At 42.5% G+C, this 17,603-nt stretch overlaps 1 long non-coding RNA gene across 2 annotated transcripts in view; it reads right to left on the reverse strand.

The window, feature by feature from the left end:
- LOC134343473 (uncharacterized) overlaps nucleotides 1–7,223 on the reverse strand; it is an 80,519-nt gene extending 73,296 nt beyond the window's left edge. For both annotated transcript variants that reach the window (XR_010017236.1, XR_010017238.1), the window contains exon 1: nucleotides 7,145–7,223. This is a non-coding gene — a long non-coding RNA (uncharacterized LOC134343473). The remainder of the gene's footprint in view (nucleotides 1–7,144) is intronic.
- Nucleotides 7,224–17,603: the final 10,380 nt, after the last annotated feature.

Below are 17,603 nucleotides of genomic sequence, written 5' to 3' on the forward strand. Positions count from 1 at the left end.
CTTCCCTTATTGACCTGGGGTTCCGGTTCCCAGGCCCCTGCAAAACTAACTGAAACTCTCCCGACAAGCATCAGCAAACCTCCCAGCCGGGATACTGGTTCCCCTCCAGTTCAGATGTATTTTCTCCCTCTTGTACAGGTCACCCCTTCCCCAGAAAAGGTTCCAATGATCCAAGAACTTGGAACTCCTGTCCCCTCATCTCCACGTCATTCTTATTCATCCATGCTACCACCCCATTGCTACCTGGACGAGCCCTTGATACTGGGAGTTATCCGATGATTACTACCTTGGAGGTCCTTCTCTTCAGCCTTTTTCCTAACTGTATATACTTACTCTGTAGGACCTCTTCCCCTTTCCTGTCTCTGTTGTTGGTGCCAAAATGCACCACGACCTCTGGCAGTTCGCCCTCCCCCTTGGGAATATCCTGCAACCACTCTGATACGTCTTACACCTTCTGGGAGGTAACACACCACCTTGATGTCTGTCTTGCAGCCACAGAATCTCCTTTCTGTCCCCTTAATTACAACAGTGCAACAATACCATAACTTGATGAAGAACAGACCATGGCACAGTAAAAAAGTTCAAAGTCTCTTGAATGTTCCACATCTCACACAGTCGGGAGAAGAGAAGAAAACTCTCCCTGCCATGCCCGACCACAGTCCGACTCTGAGTCGTCCAATCAGCCCTCCGACACCAAGTACCGAGCACCATCTCTATCCGAACGCTTCGACCCCAGCCTCGGTAGCCAGCAGCAGGCAAAGCCAAGGATTTTGGGGCCTTCCCTCCGGAGATTCTCGATCGCACAGTAACAGCGGCAGCGGAAGGGCGTTTCAGAAATTTCTCCAGATGTTCCTCTGTACTTTCACATCTGTCTCCATCAAATCAGAATTGTCCACGGCCCCTATTTAACAGATACGATATCATTTCACCGGAGAGCTGCGTGCGCTGCGTCGCGCTGCCACCTTCTCCTCCCATATCCCTCATTCTCTGCATTTTCATGTGCCTATCTAAGAGTCTGTTAAATCTCTCTATCTTATCTGTCCACCCTCACCACTGGTAGTACATTTGAGGCAGATGTCACCCTTCTATGTTAAAAATCTTCCTGCATACATGTCCTTTGAGCCTTCCGCCTCTAACCTTAAATACATGCTGTAGTTAAGTCTATGGTATTTGCTGTTGTGATGTATGGCTGTGAGAGCTGGACTATGAGTAAAACTGAACACAAAAGAATCAACGCCTTTGAACACAGATGCTGGCGGAAAGTGTTAAGCGTTCAATGAACAGCAAGAAGATCCAACAAATCAATACTTGAAGAAATTCAGACAGACTGCTCACTAGGAGGCTTGATTATGAGACTAAAGCTCAAATATTTTGGCCACGTTATGAGCAAAGAGGATTCCTTGGAGAAGATTCTCATGTTAGGTAAAACAGAAGGTAAAAGAAGGAGAGGATGACAGATAATGGATAGATAATATTACTCAGACAATGCGTATGACCTTGGGGGAATCTTGGGGAGACAGCTTCAAACAAGAAAGCTTGGTGCGCAAGAGTCCATGAGGTCACTTAACGACTGAACAACAACAAAAGTATTAGAAAACAAAATATCGTATTTAAGATGTTGTCCTTTGCACACTGGTTGCCCGCCCTATTGGTGCAGCCATTATAGTTATTGGATTTAGTGAGTGAAGTGGGACTGGCTCAGATGGGAAGCTTAGTTGTCGTGGACTGCCTGGGCGGGAGAGCCTATTTCCATGCTGTATGAATCTGTGGCCCCATCCCGGCCGTGCTTGCTGCTCACTGCTGCCATCAGGGGGTAAGTACAGGAACTTCAGGAACCACGCCACACCAACAGTTATTACCTCTCAACCATCAGGCTCCTGAACCAAAGGGATAACTTCACTTCACTCTCCCCATCATTGGAATGTAATAATGATTTCTTCTTTTCTTTCTTTTTGTATTTACACAGTTTGTTGCCTTTTGTACGTTGTTTTTTTTTGTCCTTTCTGTTGGGTGAAGTTCTTCATTGGTTCTGCTGTGTTTCTTGTATTTACTGTGATTGTCTGCATGAAAACAAGTCTCGAGGTTGTATATGGTGAATTATATGTACTTTGATAATAAATTTACTTTGAACTTTGAAGCTGGAAATCTAGGAAGTGTAAATTCAGATTTATTTATTTCATGTATCATCAAAGCTTGTCACACCAGACAGCCAGCCACTCTAGTGTTGTTTGGTTGATGTTGAGCAGGTCAGTGTCAGCTAAATCAGGTGAGAGTGGGCAGTTGCGCAGAACGTGTTCAATGTTCTGCACCCTTTCGCCACACTCACATGATTCGCTGGTCTTTAAACCCCACTTCACTATATTGTCTCCTGTCCTACAAACTCCCGCTCTCTCTCTGTCGAGAGCGCACCACTTCCGTCTGTCAAGCAGTGCCTCGTCTGGTAACATTTCTGTGGGGTCTTGCACTGTATTGTTTGGTGGGGTTCTGGCTTCTGTTTGTTTCATGTACATTGGAATATACAGTAAAATGTGTTTACATTAATGACCAACACACTCAACGGGCACAGCCAACAAGTGTCACCACACATACCTGCACCAGCATAGCGTGTCCAAAGTATCCAGTAAAACTGCACGGTGGCAGACAGGAAGGCTCTACAACAGGTAGTCAAAACTGCCCAACGCATCACCGGCACCGTCCCACCTTCCACCATGACATATATACAGAAAGCAACCAGTAACATCATGAAGGATCCCACCCACCCCGCTCACGGACTGTTCGTACTGCTCCCATCAAGGAGGAGGCTACGTAGCATCAACGCCAGGACCACCAGATTCAAAACCAGCTACTTTCCCCAAGCAGTAAGTCTGATCAACACCTGCACCCAATGACCCACCCATCCACACCCCCAGCCACCACTACTTTGTCAATTCCTGTCAGTCACCTTACGTACAGATGCTTCTGTACTTAGCATCACTGACAAACTATATATATAAGCTATCTCATGTACTTATATTTATTGTGTTTTATTACCATTGTGTTCCTTATCTCATTGTGTTTTGTTGTGCTACATCAGATCTGGAGTAACAATTATTTCTTTCTCCTTTACATTTCTGTACTGGAATTGACAGTGATCAATCTTGAATCTATATATGCACTGTAAAATAATATAATTTAGAAATATTTCAAACTTGACTTCCTTAACTCTTTCTGATTCGCATTTATATTTAATGTTGTAATAGACTAGTACAATGCAATAGAAAAAATAGAAAGGAATTTATCTTAATAAAAAAAAACAAGTTAAATATTGTACAGCAAGAGCAGAAGTGGGAGAGCAAGTGATTTATGACAACTTAAAACACTCCTTTTGTGATCTGGAACAACCGGAGCTGAATTTGCAATGAGACCACTTCCATAAATCAAATCTGCATTATATTGTCTATTGATAGCAATCATCAAATTGGAAGCAAATACTTAGAAAAATAGTTTGCTCTCCTTTTGACAAATGACAAAGAAAATTCCTTACACGCAGGCAGAAGTAATATTGTTGAGTTGTGAAATCAGCTCTTTCATGAGAAATAAGTAATGTATATTGCATTAAACTGCATATTAAGGTGCAAAACAAAGGGTCAAGGCACTTCCACAATAGACTTTTAAGATTAAAGAAGTTCCCTACACTTACTAAGATACAGATGGGTGGTGGAGAGTATATTAAGTGGCTGCATCATAGCCTGGAATAGAAACACCAATCCCCTTGACCAGAAAATCCCACAAAAAGTAGTGGATACAGCCCAGTCCTACACGGGTAAGCCCTCCCCAGCACTGATCACATTTACAGGAAGCATTGTCACATGAAAGCAGCATCCACCACCCAGGCCATGCTCTTTTCTCACTGCTGCCATCAGGAAGACGGAACAGGAGCCTCTAGACTCATACCAGCAGGTTCAGGAATAAGGGGATAACTTCACTTAACTTTACTTGCCCCATCATTGAAATGTTCCCACAATCCATGGATACACTTTCAAAAGACTCTTTCTCTCGTGTTCTCTATAGTTATTGTTTATTTATTTATTTACTATTCTTATTTCTTTCTTTTTGTATTTGCATAGGCACATGAATGTGAAGATTCTTTTGCATAGTGGTTGAACACGCAAGTCGGTGCCATCTTTCATTGATGCTATTATTGTTATTATTCTAATAAGGATTTATTGAGAATGCCTGCAAGAAAATGAATCTCGGGGTTGTATATGGTGATAGACATATACTTTAATAATAAACTTTCTTTGAGATAGGTCATTTGGAATGATGAGAAAGTGGCTGACGATTATAACAAATTTCTATCCCTTTATTGCAAGAGATTACATTGATGTCTTTGAGGATAACTTTAGTTTCTGGTAATAAAGTAAAATGAATGTCACCCCTGCTGGCTTTCTTGTAGAACATAGAACAGGGACAAGCCCTTCAACCCACAAAGTTGTGCTGAGCCAATTAAATAAGTAAGCTAATAGCTAACAAAACTAACCCGTTCTGCCTACACATTGTGTATATCCTTCCATTCATGTGCCTATTTAAACATTTCTTAAATGTCCCTAATGTATCTGCTTCTTCCACCACCCCAGCAGCACATTCCAGCCAACCACTACTCTTTGTGTTAATCCTTTCCCCCAAATCTCCTTTTAAATTAACCCCTCTCACCTTAAATAAAGACGCATACGTAAGGCTCCTTTTCATTGACGACAGCTCTGCCTTTAATACCATCATGCCAAATAAACTGATTCCTAAGCTCCAGAACCTGGGCCTTAGCACTCAGATCTGCAGCTGGATCTTCAACTTCCTCACAGACAGGACCCAGGCTCTAAAAATAGGGGACAAGCTCTCCTCTACAATCACTCTGAGCACCGGTGCCCCACAAGGCTGTGTACTCAGCCCCCTGCTGTACTCACTGTACACCCATGATTGTGTAGCCAAGTTTCCATTGAACTCAATATATAAGTTTGCTGATGACACAACAATTGTAGGCCGTATCTCGGGTAATGATGAGTTTGATTACAGAGAGGAAATTAAGAACCTGGCAGCATGGTGCGAAGACAATAACCTATCCCTCAACGTCAGCAAGATGAAGGAATTGGTTGTTGACTTCAGAAGGAGTAGTGGACCGCACGACCCAATTTACATCGGTGGTGCAAAGTGGAACAGGTCAAAACTTTAAGTTCCTCGGGGTCAATATCACAAATGACCTGACTTGGACCAACCAAGCAGAGTCCACTGCCAAGAAGGCCCACCAGTGCCTTTACTTCCTGAGAAAACTAAAGAAATTTGGCCTGTCCCCTAAAACCCTCACTAATTTTTATAGATGCTCCATAGAAAGCATTCTTCTAGGGTGCATCACAACCTGGTATGGAATTTGTCCTGTCCAAGACCAAAAGAAGCTGCAGAAGATCGTGAACACAGCACAGCACATCACACAAACCAATCTTCCATCCTTGGACTCACTTTACACCGCACACTGTCGGGGCAGTGCTGCCAGGATAATCAAGGACACGACCCACCCAGCCAACACACTTTTTGTCCCTCTTCCCTCCGGGAGAAGGCTCAGGAGCTTGAAGACTCTTACGGCCAGATTTGGGAAAAGCTTCTTTCCAACTGTGATAAGACCGCTGAATGGATCCTGACCCGGATCAGGGCCGTACCCTCCAAATATCCAGACCTGCCTCTCGGTTTTTTTTGCACTACCTTACTTTCCATTTTCTATTTTCTATTTATGATTTATAATTTAAATTTTTAATATTTACTATCGATTTGTAATCCAGGGAGCAGGAAGCGCAGAGTCAAATATTGCTACGATGATTGTACGTTCTAGTATCAATTGTTTGGCGACAATAAAGTATAAAGTAAAGTATAAATGCATGCCCGTTTATATTAGACATTTCAACCTTGGGAAAATATACTGTCTACTCTATATATGCCTCTCATAATCTTATAAATCTCTATGAGATCTCGCCTCAGCCTCTGCCACTCCAGAGAAAACAACCCAAGTTTTTCCAAACTCTCGCTATAGCACATGCCCTCTAATCCAGGTGACATCCTGGTAAAACCTCTTCTGCATCCTCTTCAAAGACTCATCATCCTTCCTATAATTGGGTGACCAATACTCCAGATGCAGCCTAACGAGAGTTTTATAAAGCTGCAACATAACCTGCTGTCTTTTGAACTCGATGCCTTGATTAATAAAGGCAAACATGCCATATGACTTTCAAGGAGCAATAAACTTGAGCCACGAGATCGCTCTGCTCATCAAAAGTGTTAAGGATCTTGCTCTTAACAGTGTACTGTCTTCTCGCATTTGACCTACCAATGTGCAACTCCTTACATTTGGCTGGGTGAAACTCCATTTGCCATTTCTCCACCCATATCAACAACTGATCTATATCCCATTGTATTCTCAGCCAGTCCTTTACACTGTCCACAATGCTACCAATCTTCATTTGCCAAGTTCCTAACCAACCCATCTACATTTTAGTCCAGGTCATTTATATACATCACGAACAGCAGAGGTCCCAGTACAGATCCTTGTGGAACATTTAATGCTGATCTCCCTATCTCCCAGCACAAAATAATCTGCAGATGCTAGGGTCAAAGCAACACTCACAACACACTGGAGGAACTCAGCAGGTCGGGCAGCATCTGTGGAAAAGATTGGTCGACGTTTCGGGCCGGAACCTGACGAAGGGTTCCGGCCCGAAATGTCGACCGATCTTTTCCACAGATGCTGCCCGACCTGCTGAGTTCCTCCAGCATGTTGTGAGTGTTCCCTATCTCCCACATCCTCCTTGGTAAATACTGATGTAAAATACTCATTAAGGACCTCACTCTCATCCTCCTTTACCCCTGAGTGCTCCTCCCCTCTCCCTAAGTGTCCTCTTGTTCTTGCTATATGTATGGAATGCCTTGGGATTCTCTTTAATCCTGCTTACCAAGGGCTTTTCATGGCTCCTCCTGTCTTTCCTAATTTCCTTAAGTTCTTTTCTGGCCTACTTATAATCCTGAAGAGTGCTGTTTGGTTCTAGTTTTCTAAGCTTTGCATACTTTTCCCGATTTGATTCTTGATTAAATTCATCATCTCTATTAGCAGCTAAGGTTCTCTTACCTTTACATCCCTCTTCTTCCCTCTAACTGGAACATACCTGTCCTGTACTTTCTGCTTAAGTATCTGGAGGTACTTAAATATCCTCCGCATGTCAGATGTCGACTTGTTTATAAACGGCTATTCCCAATTAACTCTCCCTAGTTCCTGCCAAATACTCTTGTAATTTGCCCTGCTCCAATTTAATACTCCTCCACAAGGGATATATTTAACCTTATCTATAGCTACCTTAAAATTTAAGGAGTTGTAGTCATTGTTCCCTCTCTAACCCACTGGCCAGGCTCATTAGTCAACAGCATGTCCAGTACAGCTTCTCCTCTTGTTGGACTATCTACATATTGATTTAAGAAATCCTCCTGGATACACCGAACGAATTCTGCCCCATTTAAACCTCTTCCACTAAGAAGACCCATGTTTATGCGAGAAAGTTGAAGTCCCTCAATGTCAACAAACCTATTGTTTTACACCTTTACTAAATCTGCCTGCATATCTGTTCCTCGGTGTCCAGGTGTCTATTGGGAAGTTTGTAGTACAATTCCATCAGAGTGCTTGCAAACTTTCTATTTTGAGTTCTGGCTACATAGACATCCTTCGTTGCTTACATAATTCATTTTAGGTTATATGTAAAAATACATGAATTGCATATATCACGACGTTCCCATGTGATACATGTGCGATCCAGTTGAAGTAATGGACGAGCTCTCCATTATGTCCCCTCTGATTACAGCTTTGGTACTGTCTCTGTTTAGTAGTGTAACTCCACCAGCTCTTACACCTCCCTCTCTATCTTTTCTAAAACTTCAAAGCCCCTGGGATATTAAGCACCTATTCCTGTCCCTCTCTCAACCACCTCTGTAATAGAAACATAGAAAACCTACAGCACATTACAGTGAACAACATTATGCTGACCATGTAACCTACTCTAGAAGCTGCCTAAAATTCCCCTACCGCAAAGCCCTCTATTTTTCTAAGCTCTGTGTACCTAAGAGTCTTTTAAAAGACCCTATTGTATTCGCCTCTACCACCTTCACTGGCAGTGCATGCCACGCACCCACCATTCTCAGTGTGAAAAACGTACCTCTGACATCCCCCTTGTACCTACTTCCAGGCACCTTAAAATGATGCCCCCTCATGTTAGCCATTTCAGCCCTGGGAAAAAGCCTCTGACTATCCACACTGTCAATGCCTCTCATCATCTTATACACCTCTGTCAGGTCACCTCTCATCCTCCGTCACTCCAAGGAGAAAAGGCCAAATTCCCTCAACCTATTCTCATAAGGCATGCTCTCCAATCCAGGCAAAATCCTTGTAAATCTCCACTGCACTCTTTCTATAGTATCCACATCCTTCCTGTAATGAGGTGACTAGAACTGAACACAGTACTCCAAGTGGGCTCTAACTAAGGTCTTATATAGCTTTGAGTGTCCTATGGACATGGACCCCAAGATCTCACTGATCCTCCACACTGCTAAGAGTCTTACCATTAATATTATATTCTGTCTTCAAATTTGACCTACTAAAATGAACCACTTCACACTTATATGGGTTGTACTCCATCTGCCAATTCACAGCCTTGTTCTACATTCTATCGATGCCCTGCTGTAACCACTGATAACCCTCCAGACTATCCACAACACCCCCAAACTTTTGTGTCATCAGCAAACTTACTAATCCACCCTTCTATTTCCTCATCCGGTCATTTATAAAAATCACCAAGAGAAGGGGTTCCAGAACAGATCCCTGAGGCACATCATTGGTCACCATCCTCCATGCGGAATACGAACCATCAACAACCACCCTTTGCCTTCTGTGGTCAAGCCATTTCTGGATCCACAAAACAAGATCTCTTTGGATCCCATGTCTTATTACTTTATGAACGAGCCTCACATGGGAACCTTATCAAATGCCTTACTGAATCCATATATACTACATCCACTGCTCTACCTTCATCAAAGTGTTTTATCACATCCTCAAAGAATTCATTCAGGTTCATAAGGCATGACCTGCCCCTGGCAAAGCCATGTTGACTATCCCTAATCAAATTATGTTTCTCCAAATGTTCATAAATCTTGCCTCTCAGAATCTTCTCCAACAACACCAGTGAGTATAGGAATAGAGTGAGGTGGAGGATAAATGTGTGGCTGGGGGATTGGATGGCTCAGGGGCAGGAATGGTTACTTAGAGTGCCAGGCCTTACATGTTTCAGAAAGGACAGGGAGGAAGGCAAAAGAGGTGTGGGATGTGGCATAGTTGATCAGAGATAGTGTCATGGCTGCAAAAATGGAGGAAGACATAAAGGGATTGTCTATGGAGTCTCTGTGGGTGGAAGTTTGGAACAGGAAGGGGTCAATAACTCTACTGGGTGTTTTTTTATAGACCACCCAATAGTAACAGGGACATCAAGGAACAGATAGGGAGTCAGATTCTGGAAAGGTGTAATAATAACAGGATTTTTGTAGTGGGAGATTTTAATTTCCCAAATATCAATTGGCATGTCTCTAGAGCGAGGGGTTTAGATGGGGTGGAGTTTGTTCGGTGTGTTCAGGAAGATTTCTTGACACAATTTATAGATAAGCCTACAGGAGGAGAGGCTATACTTCATCTGGTATTAAGAAATGAACCTGGTCAGGTGTCAGATTTCTCAGTGGGAGAGCATTTTGGAGATAGTGATCACAATTCTATCTCCTTTACCATAGCATTTGAGAGGGATAGGAACAGACATGTTAGGAAAATGTTTAATTGGAGTAAGGGGAAATATGAGGCTATCAGGCAGGAACTTGGAAGCATAAGCTGGGAACAGATGTTCTCAGGGAAATGTATGGAAGAAATGTGGCAAATGTTCAGGGGATATTTGCATGGAGTTCTGCATAGGTATGTTCCAATGAGACAGGGAAAGGATGGTAGGGTACAGGAACCATGGTGTAGAAAGGCTGTTGTAAATCTAGTCAAGAAGAAAAGAAGAACATATGAAAGGTTCAAAGAAACTAGGTAATGATAGAGATCTAGAAGATTATAAGGCTAGCAGGAAGGAGCTTCAGAAAGAAATTAGGAGAGCTAGAAGGGGCCATGAGAAGGCCTTGGCGGACAGGATTAAGGAAAACCCCAAGGCATTCTACAAGTAATTGAAGGGAAAGATGATAAGACATAAGAGAATAGGACCAATCAAGTGTGAAAATGTGTATGGAACCAGAAGAGATAGCAGAGGTACTTAATGAGTACTTTGCTTCAGTATTCACTACGGAAAAGGATCTTGTCAATTGTAGGGATGACTTACAGAGGACTTGAAAGCTTGAGCATGTAGATATTAAGCAATAGGATGTGCTGGAGCTTTTGGAAAGCATCAAGTTGGGTAAGTCACCAGGACCGGACAAGATGTATCCCAGTTTACTGTGGGAGGCGAGGGAGGAGATTGCTGAATCTCTGGTGATAATCTTGGCATCATTAATGGGGTTGCGGGAGGTTCCAGAGGATTGGAGGGTTGTGGATGTTGTTCCCTTGTTCAAGAAAGGGAGTAGGGATAGCCCAGGAAACTATAGACCCGTGAGTCTTAATTCAGTGGTTGGTAAATTGATGGAGAGGATCCCGAGACGCAGGATTTATGAATATTTGGAGAGGCATAATTATAGTCAGCATGGCTTTGTCAAAGGCATGTTGTGCTTCACGAGCCTGATTGAATTTTTTGAGGATGTGACTAAACACTTTGATGAAAGTAGAGCAGTAGATGTGGTGTATATGGATCTCAGCAAGGCATTTGACAAGGTACCCCATGCAATGCTTATTGAGAAAATAAGGAGGCATGAGATCCAAGGGGACATTGATTTGTGGATCTAGAACTGGCTTGCCCACAGAAGGTAAAGAGTGGTTGTAGATTGGTCATATTCTGCATGGAGGTCGGTGACCAGTGGTGTGCCTCAGGGATCTGTTCGAGGACCACTACTCTTTGTGTTTCATATAAATGATCTGGATGTGGAAGTGGAGGGATGGGTGAGTAAATTTGCTGATGACACAAAGGTTGGGGATGTTGTGGATAGTGTGGAGGGCTGTCAGAGACATTGATAGGATGCAAAACTGGGCTGAGAAGTGGCAAATGGAGTTCCACCCAGATAATTGTGAGGTGGTTCATTTTGGTAGGTCAAATATGATGGCAGAATATAGTATTAATGGTAAGACTCCTAACAGTGTGGTGGATAAGAGGGATCTTGGGGTCCAAGTCCATAGGACACTCAAAGCTGCTGCGCAGGTTGACTCTGTGGTTAAGAAAGCATTCAGTGCATTGGCCTTCATCAATCGTAGGATTGAGTTTAGGAGCTGAGAGGTAATGTTGCAGCTATATAGGACCCTGGTCAGACCATACTTGGAGTACTGTGCTCAGTTCTGGTCACCTCACTATAGGAAGGATGTGAAAACCATAGAAAGGGTGCAGAAGAGACTTACAAGGATGTTGCCTGGAATGAGGAGCATGCCTTATGAGAACAGGTTGAGTGAACGTCGCCTTTTTCCTTGGAGCAATGGAGTATGAGAGGTGACCTGATGGAGGTGTATAAAATGATGAGAGGCATTGATTGTGTGGATTGTCATAGGCCTTTTTCAAGGGCTGAAATGACTAACACGAAAGGGCACAGTTTTAAGTTTGTTGGAAGTAGGTAAGAGGAAGAGGAGTAAGTTTTTTACACAGAGAGTGGTGAGCTCGTGGAATGGACTGCTGGAGACGGTGGTGGAGGTGGAACGATAGGGTCTTTTAAGACACTCCTGGACAGGTACATGGAGCTCAGAAAAATAGAGGGCTGTGGGTAACCCTAGGTAATTTCTAAAGTTAAGGATATGTTCAGCACAGCTTTGTGGGCCAATGGGCCTGTATTTGCTGTAGGTTTTCCATGTTTTTAATTTGCCCACCACTGAAGTAAGACTCAATGGTCCATACTTTCCTGGGTTATCTGTATTCGCTTTCTTGAACAAATAAATGTTCTTGAACATTGTTTCTTGAACAACATCGAAGTTCCATGTACTAAATTCATCACTTTTACCCATAATACTCTTAGCATTAAAATATGCACACACTTCATATTAGTTGTTTCTATTTCTTTACTCCTGTCTGTTTTTACTGGCCCTGACATCTACCTTCCTCTTCACCCCTTCACTCTCTAATCTGGTGCTCTGGTTCCCATCTCCTTCCAAGCTAATTTAAACCCTCCTGAGCAGCAGTGGCAAACCTCCCAGCCAGGATATTGTTTCCTCTTCAGTTTAGGTGCAATGTGTCTCTCTCTTGTCACCCCTGCCCCAGGAAAGTTTCCAATTATACAAGAAGCTGAAACCCTGCCCTCTGCACCAGTTCCTCAGCCACTCGTTCATCTGTACTACCATCCCGTTCCTAGCTTGACCGGCATGTGGCATTGGGAGTAATCCAGAGATGACTATCTTGGAGATCTTGGAGTTCAGTCTCTTCCCTGACTCCCTATACTCACTGTACAAGACCTCTTTCCCATTTCAACCTCTGGCATTGATGCCAATATGCACCACAACCTCCCCCTTGAGAATATTCTACATCCGCTCTGAGACATCTTTGACCCTAGCACCTGCCAGGCAATGCACTGTCCTGGCATCTCTTTCACAGCCACAGAATCGCCTGTCTGTCCCATAACTATTGAGTCTCCTATCACTATCACTATTACTCTGTCTGGCTTTACCCTTCCCTGCTGAGCCTCAGCTGGCCACATGGTCACTGGCCCGGCTGCTGCTGTCGTGCCCCATCAGCATTCTCCAGAGGGTTATACTTGTTGTTGAGGGGAATAGCCCTGGGGGATCCCAGCACTGCCTGCTTACTTCCTTTACTTTCCCTGGTGGTCACCCATCCACTATCTCTGCACTCTGGGTGTGATCACCTCAGGAAATGTCTCATCTATGAGTTTTTCAGCTTCCCGGGATGTCCTGACTACATCCAGCACCAGCTCCAGTTCCTTGAGCTTGTCTGAGCTTGGGTGCACTTCCTGCAAATGTGGTCATGAGTGAGACCGTTAGGTATTCTGCAGTCCCACATCTTACCAGAGGAGCATTCCGCTAGCATTCCTGCCTACACTTGTTATACCTTTGGCTCTGACTTCTCAAGCTTAAGTTGTACCATCAAATAAATGACTCCAATAGACTCAGCACCCTTAGCCTCTGTCTGTCCTCACTGAAGCCAGTTTAGCCAAAGCCTGACAATGGCTCTCTCCAACAATGGCTGCTCCACTTAAAACCTAATTTCCTTTTACTGGCACTTGCTAGGTTATTAATAACCCAAGAAATCTCCTGCTCCACAGACAAGTCCCAACAGGCACCACTCACTTTTTAAAACTGGTTTTCCTTTCTGATCTGATAGCACCTTGGTTAAAAATTCCATTTACTCTTGTCGGCCAGTGGATTTAATACCTTTAATGTCCAGGAAATATCATTCATAGTTTTGAAACAAAATTGAAATGTAAAATTGAGATTATTTCAAATGATATATGTAATACACGCAGTGCTGTGCAAATGACATCAGTAAACTACAGTTTGTCCTCCTCCTGAATAAATTGAATTTAGGTCTGAAGTGAAATTGATTTGGAGTTAAATAGTTTTTCGTTTTAGTCTATTTATACATATATGCATCTTCACTTTGATCTCCGAAAATGATTTATGGTAAAATCACCAAGTAAGTCTTCACTTTCACTTTATTTTGGTATCAACTTGTTTACTTTTGTAATGTGTTACAACTTTATTTGAAGGTCGGATAATCGGTAAGCAACACTGATTCAGATTGCGTGCTTAGTGTTGATATGTAACCTGTGTGCATGATTCTTTGAATATGAAATCTTTGATTCCAATTGAATCACAAAACAGAGTTATCAAATAGAAATTAAACATTTCCCAACAGGAAGAAATAAAAAAGACTTAAGACCAAAAACTCTGCGTATGGATTGAAAGCGAGATAACTCCGCTTTGCAACAGCATTTTAGTTCCCACTTTGGCTTAAGAGGAAAGGAATAAACATTGACAAGTTATCAGTTTGAACAACAGCTTACAGGTAAGCAGGCTCTGAATGAAGACCTGCAATAGAGAGCAGTAACTCAACAGAGAATAAAGAGGCAAGGGGTGTTTTCTCAAAAATAGGGTGCAAACTCCAGCACATTATTGCTCTGCCATCTTGTTTACAAACTGCTCCACGTGTCAAACAAGTGAACAGCATGTTGGGCAGAGGATTCGTGCAGTAAGGCTGACTGATAGTAATTTTCTTCTATAAATTCTTCCAAAGATGCATAGTGAAGAGTATCCTGACTGGTTGCATTATGGTCCGGTATGGAAACACCAACACCCAAGAACTGAAAACCCTACAAAAAGTGGTGGATGCAGCCCAGTCCATCACAGGCAAAACCCTCCGTGACACTGAGCATATCTACAAGGTGCACTACTGCAGGAAAGCAGTATCCATCTTCAAGGACACCCACCATCCAGGCCATACTGTCTTCTCGTTGCTGCCATCAGAATACTGGTACAGGAGTCCTTGGTCCCACACCCCCAGGTTCAGGAACAGTTACTACCCTTCAATCATCAGGCTCCTGATCCAGTGTGGATAATTTCACTCACCTCAGCACTGAACCAACCTATGGACTCACCTTCAGGGACTCTATAACTCATGTTCTCGGTATTATTTATTTATTCATTCATTTACTATTATTTGATTTTTTTGTATTTGCACTTTGATTGATTGTTGGTTGCCTTGCATAGTTTTTCATTGATTCTAATATTCTACTGTGAATACCTGCAAGAAAATTAATCTCAGGGTAGTATATGATGGCGTACAGTGTAAGCACATAGATAATAAATTTATTTTGAATATTGAACTTTGACCTTTCCCCCCTCTATCCAGTAGGATATCTGGCACATTTTGTGAAAAGCTGCCTTGAGCAATTCATTAAGGGTATACAGATAATACAGCAAAGGGAATGAATCTAACAGGCTGATATTCTCATACCAAATCCATTGAGCTCTGTTACACTTGATTTAAGCGGTTAGATTGCTGCTCGCAGGTAAATGGAATAAATGCGCATGTATAAATTAACTGAAGTATGTAAGACTACTGCTCAGTTGGGCAAGGTGGTTCTGTAGGACATATTCTGGAATTAGAGCATATAGCAAATATTTACTTTAGCAACTAATCTTGAGATCTGTAGATTAAATTTAAAATGCAGTCCTGGACAATGGCTTCCAGGAGCCGTGAATACCAGTTAATTGAAAACCAGGCAATGCTGATGAACATTATTTTGGTGTCTGCAGTGTAGGTGCGAAGAAGGAGGTGTGAACATTATATGTAATTCAGAGGAAGCATTGTAGGTACATTATAAGTATAGAATTGTCCTGTTGCTACCTTTGATCTCTAGCATATAATATGGGATCACACAGATCTCTTCCTCCAAGAGTGTCTCATTTTGTTGAATCCACTCTGTGTCCACTAGCTTCAATGTCTCTCTGGTGACGTTGCTCATGCTGAGTTGCACCCTAGGGTTCTGAAGGAGATGGTGATAGAAATTGTGGGTTCATTAGTAATGATCTTTTAAAAATCATTGGACTCTAGCATGTTGCCAGAGGACTTGAAAATTACAATTGTCACTCCACTCTTTAAGAGAGGAGGAAGGAAGCAGAAAGGAAATTATCAACCAGTTAGCCTGACCTCAGTGTTTGGGAAGACATTGGAGTCAATTGTTAAGGATGAAGTTATGCAGTACTTGGTGACACAGGACGAGGTAGGACAAAGTCCGGCATCATTTTCTTAAGGGAAAATCTTGCGTGACAAACCTGTTGGAATTCTTAAAGGAGATTACAAGTAGGATAGATAAAGGGGATGAAGTAGATATTGCATATTTGGATTTTCAGAAGGCCTTTGACAAGGTGCCATACATGAGGCTGCTTACTAATTTAAGAGCCCATGGTATTACAGGAAAGTTACTGGCATCGTTAGAGAATTGGCTGATTGGTAGGAGGCAGCAAGTGGGAATAAAATTATCCTTTTGTGGTTGGCTGCCAGTGACTAGTAATGTTCTACAGGGGTTGGTGTTGGGATTGCATCTTTTTTATGCTGTATATAAATGATTTAGATGATGGAATAGATGGCTTTGTTGCCAAGTTTGCAGGTGGTACGAAGATTGGTGGAGGGGCAGGTAGTATTGAGGAAGCCAAAAAGCTGCAGAAGGACTTAGACAGATTAGGAGAAAGGGCAAGAAAGTAGCAAACAAAATACGGTGTTGGTAAATGCACGGTCATGCACTTTGGGAGAAGAAATAAATGTGCAGACTATTTCCTAAATGGGGAGAAAATCCAAAAATCTGAGATGCAAAGGGACTTGGGAGGCCTTGTACAGAACACCTTAAAGGTTAACTTACAGGTAGATTCGATGATGAGGAAGGCAAATGCAATGTCAGCATTCATTTCAAGAGGTCTAGAATACAAGATCAAGGATGTGATGCTGAGGCTTTATAAGGCACTGGTGAGGCCTCACTTTGAGTATTGTGAACAGTATCGGGCTCCTCATCTTAGAAAAGATGTGCTGGCATAGGAGAGGGTCCAGAGGATGTTCACAAGGATGATTCCAGGAATGAAAGAGTTGTTTTGAGGAAGGTTTGATCGCTCTGGGTCTCTACTTGATGGAATCTAGAATGGATCTCATTGAACCCTTTCGTACGTTGAAAGGCCTAAAGAGAGTAGATATGGAAAGGATGTTTCCCATGGTGGGAGAGTCTAGGACAAGAGGGCACAGCCTCAGGATAGAGGTGCATCCATTTAAAACAGAGGTGCAGAGAAGTTTCTTTAGCCAAAGAGTGGTGAATTTGTGGAATTTGTTGCAGCTGTGGAGGCCAGGTAATTGGGTGTATTGAAGTCAGAGATTGATACGTTCTTGATTGGATATAGCATCAAAGATTATGGGGAGAAGGCTGGGCTGAGGAGCGGAGAAAAAAGATCAGCAATGATTGAATAGAGGAGCAGACTCGATGGGCCCAAAGGCCTAATTCTATCCCTATGTCTTATGGTCTTATGGTCTCTGCTACAGCAGTTCATCGCATATGAGATGGGATGATCAGCCAGTTTCCATATGATAAATTCCATATATGATATAATGTAGGAATCAATATCATGTAAATTAGATTTGAAAATACATATTATAACTTATATGGTTATTTTAGAGAGTGCTGTTTATGGCTTTAAATCCTGAAACAATGAGATCCTGACTTTGTGGCTCATTGAAGGCAAAATCATTTTGATTTCTCTTCAAATTCACATCTGTTGATTTCCGTGGGATTTTATGGACACGGATTTATTTAGAACTTGGGATGTATACAAATTAATTTGTTACCTTCTTTCAACTTATATGGAACTTGATGTGTGGTATATGCCAATGCAGCCTATGAAGACAAAAGCTTTGGAACCTCTTCTTTGTAATTTGTACTTCATCTTC

This window comes from Mobula hypostoma, chromosome 1, assembly GCF_963921235.1.
Source record: "Mobula hypostoma chromosome 1, sMobHyp1.1, whole genome shotgun sequence".
Classification (NCBI taxonomy): domain Eukaryota; kingdom Metazoa; phylum Chordata; class Chondrichthyes; order Myliobatiformes; family Myliobatidae; genus Mobula; species Mobula hypostoma.